This window comes from Rutidosis leptorrhynchoides, chromosome 1 (assembly GCF_046630445.1).
Source record: "Rutidosis leptorrhynchoides isolate AG116_Rl617_1_P2 chromosome 1, CSIRO_AGI_Rlap_v1, whole genome shotgun sequence".
In the NCBI taxonomy this organism is placed as follows: domain Eukaryota; kingdom Viridiplantae; phylum Streptophyta; class Magnoliopsida; order Asterales; family Asteraceae; genus Rutidosis; species Rutidosis leptorrhynchoides.
Genome location: NC_092333.1, coordinates 466,827,263 through 466,835,478, shown reverse-complemented (window position 1 = coordinate 466,835,478; position 8,216 = coordinate 466,827,263). Strand labels below are relative to the sequence as shown.

Sequence of the window (8,216 nt, the reverse complement as noted above, 5' to 3'; positions counted from 1 at the left end):
CCCCGGCAGCGGCGCCAAAAACTTGATGTCGTAGCGTGGGGTTACGAAATAGTGTATATTTTTAATACGGAATGCTACAAAATTTAACAAGTTTTAATTAAATATTTACAAAATGGATATACCTAAACCTTGCTACAACACAATAGGCAGTGTACCTAGTCGCGGAGTAGTATAGTTTTTAGTAAGTCCGGTTCGTTCCACAGGGAGACGGGCTTATGAAACACTTATTTTTATATAATTATATTTGTACAAAATATATATAATTATATATAATAATATATAAAAGGAGAGTTTACCGTTTAATGACCGGTTTGTCGATTTTATATTTTAAGCGAAGCGTATAGTAAATGACGATATTTAAATAAATAACAATAATTAAAATGACAATAAATAAAAGTACGAGAAAAAAAATGAAATAAAATATATTATGCTTATTTAAACTTCCGTAACCATGATGGCTGACGTGTTGATTTTAGTTTTATGCCCATGGGTTAATTGTCCTTTGTCCTGGATTATTTAATATGTCCGTCTGGTTTTTGTCCATAACAGTCCATCGGTCATAAATATAAAGTGCGAGTGTCCTCATCAAATTATTATTATACCCGAAGTTAAATATTCCAACTAATTGGGGATTCGAATTGTAACAAGGTTTTAATACTTTGTTTAATGAATACACCAGGTTATCGACTGCGTGTAAACCAAGGTTTTACTACTTTGTTAACAATTACACCAATTACCCTTGAATGTAATTTCACCCCTGTTTTAATTATTCTAGTGGCTATTAATCCATTCCCGTGTCCGGTTAAATGAACGATTATTCGTACATATAAATACCCCGCCCATCGTGTCCGATCGAGTGTATATGGTAATTTATAGGGACGCCCAATTGTAAATCTTTATATTAACATTAACAAACTTTCATTTAGTTAAACAAATATAAAGCCCATTAATAGCCCATAGTCTAATTTCCACAAGTGTCGTTCTTTTGTCCAAACCCCAATTATGGTACAAAGCCCAATTACCCAATTTTAGTAATTAGCCCAACATCATGATTACTTCGTTTTAAATAAGCATAATAATAACTTAAGTACGAGACATTAATTTAAAAAGGAGAACATAGCTTACATTGATTATTTATCGCGTAGTGTTACACGGACAGAGCTCCGACTTTAAAAACTCGTAAAAATAACTTTTACATAACCCAAACTAATCTAATATAACACTAATCTATACTATATATACATATATATATTTATTTATATTATACTAGGGAGTATTATTATTATTATGTTTTATGGGTGTGTCTAAAAACGAACGAAAACTGGCAAATTTATAGACCAGGCCTGATTCTGATCCTCATGCGACTCGCATGGGAAATAGCCTTCTGGCCATGCGAGTCGCATGGCCACCCTGGACAGCTCACATTGATTTGTCTCATAGCTTGCCGACATAATATTAAATATAAATAAAATATAAATAATTTTAATAATTATTTATATATTATATTATATTTATATGCATAGTAGACTAGATATTTTTGGTCCGTTGCGTCGCGCGTTTCTTCTTGGATCGGGTCCCGGTTCCGGATTTTCGGACGTCTTCGCGTATTATTTTATATCGTGTACTTTGCGTTCCGCAACTTGTACTCTTGTCATTTTTAGACGTTCTTCATCAATAATTTGAACCACTTTAATTGTATCTTGTACATTTGAGCATTTTGGACCTTTCCGTCTTCAATTCTTCGTTTTCGCCTTTTGTCTTCGCACTTATTAAATATAAACGAATATTACTTGAATATGGAACAATTACAACTAAAATCCTGTCTTTCTTGGGGGATAATGCTATGAAATATATGTTTCTTTTTAGCCTTATCAATATATCAATGCATATAGCAATATAAATACACGGGAGAACTAGAAACACTATACACCCAAGAGTATAGTAGAAGAAAATAGATTCTTCCGGTGATAGATGAAAGAGAAAGATGACAGATGTGAAGATTAAGAGTATATCAAGAATCAGGATTGGATAGAGCATAATAAGGAATAAGTAGAGAGAGAAAGAATAGAAGATGTGGAAAATAAGGAAACGAAGGGGTGGATTTATAGTGAAATATTCGACAGAGAAAATCGAAACAGATTACCGCATTAAAACAAAGAAGATCCTGATCGCCGAAGAACCAAATCTTATTACGTAAGATTTCCTTTAAGACCCTTAAATCCCGGGAATCAATCATAACCACGTCATCGGTTAAAAACGATTTCATATTTACTCATTTCACTCTTTTGTGATAGCTTCACCCGTACGCTTCACATGATCAAATCGTTTTACCTATATCTCTCAATAATGATAAAACTTCATTATCACCTCTTGATCGTCATGAAAACATTCCTATTGTTATCCATGACAACCTCTATTAAATTTCGGGGATGAAATTTCTTTAACGGGTGGGTACTGTAACGACCCGGAAATTTCCGACCAAATTTAAACCTTAATCTTTATATGTTTCCGACACGATAAGCAAAATCTGTAATATTGAGTCTAGAATGTTTGAAATCTATATTAATGAAATCAGTTACCCTTTGACCATGCCTGACGATTCACGAACAATTATATTTAACTTGATGATTAATTAATTAAAAACGTTTTTACATTCAATTGAATTTAACTATTGTAATGTTTTGTTTAAATAACACAAATTTGAATTTAAACAATATGCCGGAATATTAATTATGAGAGTTAAACATAGAAATAACTCGCAATGCATATTTTATATATGTTTATAAGTATTGTAATACATATATATAAGGTAAATAAGTGATATCATACAAAATATTATATAAGTAATAAATTGTAATACTAATATATCAAATAAGATTACAAGTTAAAAATATAGTTGTATACTAATAATATTATTACATTATTAATATTAGTAAAATTAATATTAATGTTAATATCAATATCAAGTATTATTAATATTATTACATATAATAGTTAGATACAAAATTTGATACAATTAATGTATTATAAAGAACTAAAATTATTATTATAATTATTACTTTTATTAGTAGTTTTATTATTGTTATTTTTGAGTTTATTTTGATAATATATTTATCATTATAATAAATATTAATTATTATTAATATATGTATTAGTATAATTATTATTAACATAAATATTAAATTTTTATAAAAAAAAAATAAAAAAAAATAAGTATACATCTATATACAGCAATAGCACGCGTTTTATTTTTTTTTGTCATAATCTGGTTAACCTTTTGTTCTTTTTCTTCTCTACTGTGCTTCTTGTGATAACTTGTTGAGTGCATCAATATAAAGCACTCCATCGATCAGAAGGGAAGGATAAAAACTGATTCACTCACATTTTTTTTTATTTCTTTCATCTATATTAAATTTAATTAACTTCTTTTATTTGTTAAAATTAATCAGTATGGGTCAAGAAACACATAATACTCCTCTGTATGCGTCTCGATTGATCTCTGAATCAAACAAGTGAGGATTTTCAAAATCTATCAATGCAAAAGTTTTCTAAATCACGTTGTAAATATTTCCTCAAATTTGCAGGCGTTAATTCGTAAAAACAATTTCGAATTCGAAGATTCAAACTACGAATTCAAAAGTCAAACCTTATGAACTTGGATCAAATTCGAGTGACTTGTTATGATTCAGGTTCAATCGATGATTCCAATAGTTTCTATAAACGATTATCCAACTATTTTATGTTATAATCATAGGCTAATACGCGATCGAAATTGTAAATCATTTTTTTTTAAAACTAAGCAGCGACAGCAGCGTGCCCTTTTCTTTATTTTTTTATTATTATTATTTTTTTAAAGACACAATTTATAAATCTCTGATGGTTTACAAGTCATAAGTGAAACCATAAATTCGATATTTTGATTATAAAGGTTCCATGGTTGACTAGTTGATGTGGGGAAGAAGATGAATATGAAAATCGGGTTAAAAATAAATGGTTGTAGAAATAAACAGATAGATTGGAACAGAAGAGTGGTTTGGGTGTTGGTTGGGTTAGCGAGAGGTCACGGGTTCAATCCCTGCTGTGCCATTTTTTTTTTAGAAAAAGGAACCAGAATTATGTTGGGCCGAGTTCTGAATTGATATTGGGCCGTGTTGTTTGGATTGTTGGGCCAAGAATTCGGTTCATAACAATTAAGTATGGGAGATAATTAAAAACGTAACCAGCAGTGCAGTGGTTAGTCGTATGTCAACTAATTGAGAGGTCTCGAGTTCGAGTCCCGTCGTGGGCAGTTTCGTTCTTTTTAAAACTACTAAGGTATAAATTGATATCTTAATTATTATTATTATTATTATCATTATTATTATTATTATTATTATTATTATTATTATTATTATTATTATTATTATTAGTACTATTAAAAATTATCATGTTTAATCGTTAAAACTATCATTATTAATATTAGAGTTATCCTTATTTTTAATATTTTCATCAATATTATTAGTATTATGAATTTTACTATTGTTTTTATAAAAATTACTGTTATTATTAATTTTATGAATATATTAATTATTATTATTATCATTATTATTTTAACATTAAAAACTATTATTTTAACATTAGTATTATTACTATTTTATTTGTACTAATATTACTACAAGCATTGTTAAAACAAATATTACTAATATAAGCATAATTATTACATATAACATAACAATGATTAATATTATTTAAATTATACAAAATGAATATATGAAATATACATATATATATTACTAACATAAAAACGGTGTAATTAATGAATTTATATATATATTTTTGTTCGATTACTATTACGTGTATTAATATATACACCTGATATAGGTTCGTGAATCCGAGGCCAACCCTACACTTGTTCAATGATGTTATGTGTATTTTTACTACAAAATACAGTATGGTGAGTATATAGTCCCTTTTAAACTTTAAATATTTTTGGGCTGAGAATACATGCGCTGTTTTTATAAATGATTTACGTTATGGACACAAGTGATTAAAAATGATATTCTGCGGATTGATGTGCTAGGTAATTTAGTTATATGTTATAATAGCATGTAAGCGCGAATCCTAAAGATAGATCTATCGGGTTTGACACCCCCATCCAGTACGCTGCACTAGACATAAGAACTAGTGGGCGGATGTTTAGTACTTCGAGGATTATTTATACACTTGCGAGTGTACATATCCATCTTTGCGAAGATGACTTATTATATTATTGTTAAGTTTGGTTACTGAGGCCTCAACATAAGCAGAATGATTTTATACACTTGCGAGTGTATTATATTTTTATATATGAAATCTTGTGGTCCATAGTTATAACGCTGCTAGCATCAAACCTATATATCTCACCAACTTTATGTTGACGTTTTAAAGCATGTTATTCTCAGGTATGAATTAAGTCTTCCGCTGTGCATTAGCTCAAATTAAGGACATTACTTGGAGTCGATCATCGCAATGGAACCAAATGTTGAAGACTTTGTCCAGGGGGATAAGGACGGGTTGTTACAAATATCATAACGCAAAGCATGAATTAATCGTGCAAAACGTCGCTGATAAAGACAAAATATAAATCCTGAAACAAGCTGAGACTCTGGTATGTCTGGTATCTTCTGACATTCAATGGTATAATGCTTCATGAAATCACTCAGTGATTCATTCTGGTGCATTCTTATCTCATGTGCATCAAGATGGGACAACGTGCAGCTTCTCAAGCTTTGATATTGCATCACAAACTTTACCCTCAAATCAAGGAAACTGGTAATACTCCTTGGTGGCAAACTAGCAAAACACTCCCTTGCCATTTTCTGTAGTACCATTGGAAACATATGGAAGGCAGTGTCATCTTCCCAATGCTGTAACCTCATAACATCTTCAAACATGGTGAAAAAGTCTTCTGGATCTGTTGTGCCATCATAAACACCGATAGATGGAATTCCCAAATTTCTTAGCAATGGATAATCTGCAATTCTTGGGATAAGACACTGTGTTGACTCTGCCATTGCTGGTGGTTTGATAGCTTCATCTCAAGTAATTAAAGCAAACAAATTATCTACAGCCGTTGCACGGATAGCTGGTTGTGCTAATTTATGCTTAAATTGTGATGGTGCCGTCTTGGTCAAAATCTCATCCAGTAACTTTCCTGCCATCTCTTCAGTCATAAAGAACTTCTCATCTTCTTCTCCAAAATTCCAATCATCTTCAACAAAACCTTCATCACTGTGTTGATTCTCAGTATCATCAACCAAAGTATTCAACTGATTGAATAACTTGTACAATTGTGATTTGGAAATTGATTTCCCTTTGTTGTTGTGCTTAACACCGACATCAGATGTCTTCTTGAAAGAAACATTGTGTGTTCCTCGCCTGGATTTCCACATTCCTGCACTAGAACTTCCCATCAATGGTTTCTGACTCGTGGTATTGTTTCATGAACTTAATCGTCTGCTGCATTAGTATGTAAATGATCGTCTTCTTCGATTGAAGTTTCATCAAGAGTTAACTGATCCACTGGTATGTTCTCAATGATGTTTTCATCAATTGGCTCAAGTACTGATTTTGATGAGGTTGTTTCGGTTGCCTTCATGCTCTTGGTGATTTTGGTGGTCTTTGAGATGGGTGGTGCCATCTGTTAGTACGATTTTTCTGTGTAGCGGCTGTAAGGTACCAGTACAGAAAAGTAGCTGCTTAGCGTGTGGCGTATACTGTTGATTGTTGTTTGCCCTCGAGAAATAATCTCTGCAGACTCGGAACACAGATATTAGATCTGTGGGGTGGCCTCTCTCAATATGTGGATCAATATGTAATTGATCCGTATATCGTATTGCTGCTAAGTGGCTGATATGTTTTAGAGTGAGAAAGAACTGTGTGAGAGAGAAAGTGTATTTCTCTCTGACTGAAGTTCAGATCAGAATGATGATATGAAATGTGGTGACCCAGGGGGTCTATTTATAGGCGTAGAATGTCCGAAATTCTCGGAATACACGTGTCAATCGCTGATTGATTCTGTTGCACGAGGTATCCGGGAGGTCGGTGGCATGTGCTGACGTGGATGCGTGCCGTTCACGCGCTGAGTTAAAGGGCTTAAGCATAGAAGCTGCCTGCAGGGCTTACGCTTGAAGCTGGGCGGCCTGCTGTACGCTAGGCGACAAACACTGAAAACCGCCAAATTTTGTTATGTTTTGTGTTGTTTGATCCATTTTTCTGTACAAAAATGTTGTTTTTATGCGTGTATCCCCTAGGATAACCCATTAGATCATAATTGATCATCCAAAAGGAAGAAAACCTATAGGATGTAAGCGGATTTTCAAGATTAAATATAAATCTAAGGGTGAAATAGAAAGGTATAAAGCTAGGCTTGTTGCTAAGGGGTTTAGTCAAAGAGAGGGTATTCATTTTGATAAAATTTTCTATCATGTTGTTAAAATGGTGACTGTTTTGTATCTTCTTAACTTGTCTGTTCAATTTGGTTGGTCTTATTTTCAATTAGATATTAACAATGATTTATTATATTGTGACTTAACTAAAGATGTGTAATCCTGAGGGATATTATATAGAAGATAATACTAAGGTGTGTAAACTCACTAAATCCCTTATGGTCTACAACAAGCTCCTAGAATTTGGAATCAGAAGTTAACTGCTTCTTTAATTGAATATGGTTTTAAGCAAAGTGTGAATGACTACTCTATGTATGTTTACTTTGTAAACACTAATTTCATTGCTTTGTTAGTTTATGTGGATGATATCATTATAACTGGTAGTGTTATTAAAGAAGTTGATAAAGTTAAAACTTTTTTTAAAAACTAAGTTTACGATCAAAGATTTAGGGAAGTTAAGATACTTTCTACGTATTGCAGTTGTGAAAACTAGTTCTGAGTTATATATTTCTCAAAGAAAGTACCGCTTGGATCTTCTTGACGAGTTAATACTGCTTGGATGTTCTTCTTGGCATGCAAGGTTGTAAACCCAAGAATACTCCATTGGTACCTAATATTGTTCTTGCTTCTGGTCCTTCTTTGGTCATCAGTTATTACCCAGTATTGTCGAGTATCAAAAGCTATTTGGTAAACTTATTTACCTAACTCATACTAGACCACATATATCATATTCTGTTCACACTTTAAGGCAAAATATTCATGCTCTTTTGGAGTCTCATGTGAAAGCTGATTTTAGAATTCTAAGGTATT

At 31.9% G+C, this 8,216-nt stretch overlaps 1 long non-coding RNA gene across 1 annotated transcript; it reads left to right on the top strand.

The window, feature by feature from the left end:
• The first annotated feature begins 4,167 nt into the window (after window positions 1-4,167).
• Window positions 4,168-5,520, top strand: LOC139874453 (uncharacterized). The gene is made up of 3 exons (XR_011767870.1): window positions 4,168-4,314; window positions 4,861-4,933; window positions 5,421-5,520. It is a non-coding gene; the product is annotated as an uncharacterized lncRNA (long non-coding RNA).
• Window positions 5,521-8,216: the final 2,696 nt, after the last annotated feature.